Source organism: Chrysochloris asiatica, unplaced genomic scaffold (assembly GCF_000296735.1).
Source record: "Chrysochloris asiatica unplaced genomic scaffold, ChrAsi1.0 scaffold00269, whole genome shotgun sequence".
NCBI classification, from domain to species: Eukaryota; Metazoa; Chordata; class Mammalia; order Afrosoricida; family Chrysochloridae; genus Chrysochloris; species Chrysochloris asiatica.
Genome location: NW_006408787.1, coordinates 2,880,503 through 2,882,893, shown reverse-complemented (window position 1 = coordinate 2,882,893; position 2,391 = coordinate 2,880,503).

The following is a 2,391-nucleotide window of genomic DNA, read 5'->3' as shown; positions in this document are numbered from 1 at the left end:
CTCAAGGTTAATCCATGTTATGCGGTGGCTTACAACTTCCTTGTTGTTCTTCAACATAGCATAGTATTCCGTTGTGTATATGTACCAAGGTTTTTTTACCCATTCTTAAATTGATGGGTGCTTAGGCTATCTCCATTTTTTTGCTATTGTAAATCGTGCTGCTATGAACATTGGTGTGTATATATCTACTCATGTTATGTCTCATATTTCTTGTGGATAAATACCAAGTAGAGGAATTGCTGGATCATAATATATTTCTATATCCAGCCTTCTGAGGAAGTGCCATATTGCTTTCCAGAGTGGTTGTGCAATTTTAAAATCCTACCAACAATGTAGGAGGATCCTAGTCTCTCCGCATCTTCAACAGCATTTACTGTCCTCTACTTTTTAAAAATATTTTCTGGTATTGCTGGTGTGAGATGATATCTCATTGTTGTTTTTATTTGCATCTCTCTAATGGCTAGTAGGAGTCCTGGTATGGTGCTGTGGGTTAATGCGCCAGACTACAAAGCCAATTTAACTGTAAGGTTGTCAGTTCAAGCTCACCAGTCGCTCCTCAGAAACCCTATACAGGGTCGTTATGGGTCAGAACCGACTCAATAGCATTAAAAATAACAACAACAATGGCTAGTGATTGTTAACATTTCTTCATATGTTTGTTGGCTGCCCATATCTCCTCCTTGGTGAAGTGTCTGTTCATGTTCTGCGCCCATTTTTTAATTGGGTTATTTGTCTTTTTCTTGTAGAGGTGTTGTAGTTTCCTACATATTTCAGAAATGAGTCCCTTGTCTGATAAGTCTTTGCAAAAGACTTTTTTCCCATTCTGTGGGTTCCCTTTTTGCTGTTTTGGTGAACTCTTTTGATGCACACAAGTTTTTAATTTGTAGTATGTCTGAATCATCTTTTTTGTCTGCTTTTGTTTGTGTAATATTCAAAATATTTGATACACTGTGTTTGCCCTGAATTAGAGCCTTCATATTTGTCCCTCTTTTTTCATTGATGGCCTTCTTAATTCTTGGATTCACATTTAGGTCTTTAATCCATACTGAGTTGGTTTTTGTATAGGGTGTGAGGTACAGGTTTTGTTTCAATCTTTTGCATATTGCTTTACAGTTCTGCTAGCACCATCGGTTGAAGAGACTATCTCCTCCCCATGCAATATACCTAGGCACTTTGTCGAAAATCAGTTGGCTGTATGTGGATGGTTTAATTTCTGGATTCTTGATTCTGTTCTGTTAATCAATGTATTTTTCATTGTACCAGTAACAAGCTGTTTTGACCACTGTAGCCATGTAATAAATTTTGAAATTGGGGAGAGAGAGATTTCCAACATTGTTCTTCTTCTTAAGCAATGCTTTGGGTCTATTTCCTTTCCATATAAAGTTTGTAATTGTCTTTTCCATCTCTTTGAAGAATGTCATTGCAATCTGGATACAGATTACATTATATGTGCAAATTGCTTTGGGCAATATTGACATTTTCATGATGTTGAGTCTTCCTTTCCAGGAATATGGTATGTTCTTCCACTTTTGTAAGTCTGTTTTGCTTTCTTGTAGAAATGTTTTATAATTTTCTTTGTATAGGTTCTTTGTTTCTCTGGTTATGTTTATTCCTAAACATTTCATCCTTTGGGTGGCTATTGTAAATGATATTGCTTTCCTAATGTCCTTTTCAGGGAGCCCTGGTAGTGTAGTGGTTACGAATCGGGCTGCGAGCCGCAAGGTCAGCAGTTCGAAACTACCAGCGGTTCCGTGGGAGAAAAATGAGGCGGTCTGCTCCCGTAAAGATTTACAGCCTTGGAAACCCTGGGTAGGGTCGCTATGAGTCGGAAACGACTCCACGGCACATAAGAACAACAACAATGTCCTTTTCAGTGCTGTTATTGTTATTGTAGAGAATCCAGCTGATTTTTGTATGTTGATCTTATATCCTGCCAATTTGCTGAATCTTCCAATAATATCTAGAAGCTTTTTTTTTTTTTTTTTTTTTTTTTACTGTCTTTGGGGTTTCCTATATGTAGGATCATGTCATCTTCAAATAGTGAGATTTTTATTTCCTCTTTGCCAATTTAGATTAATTTAATTTCCTTATCTTGCCATATAGCTCTAGCTAAGACTTCCAAAATAACATTGAATAGGAGTGGTGACAAAGGGGATCCTTGTCTGGTTCCTGTTCTCAGAGGGAAGGCTTTCAGTTATTCTCCACTGAGAGTGCTGTAGGCTGTAGTTTTGTATCTATTCTCTTGATTATATTGAGGAATTTGCCTTCAATTCTTACTTTGTTGAGTGTTTTTATGAGGAATGGATGGTGGATTTTGTCAAATGACTGTTCTGCATCAATCGATATGATCATGTGGTTCTTTTCCTTTTTCTTATTTATATGGTGGATTAC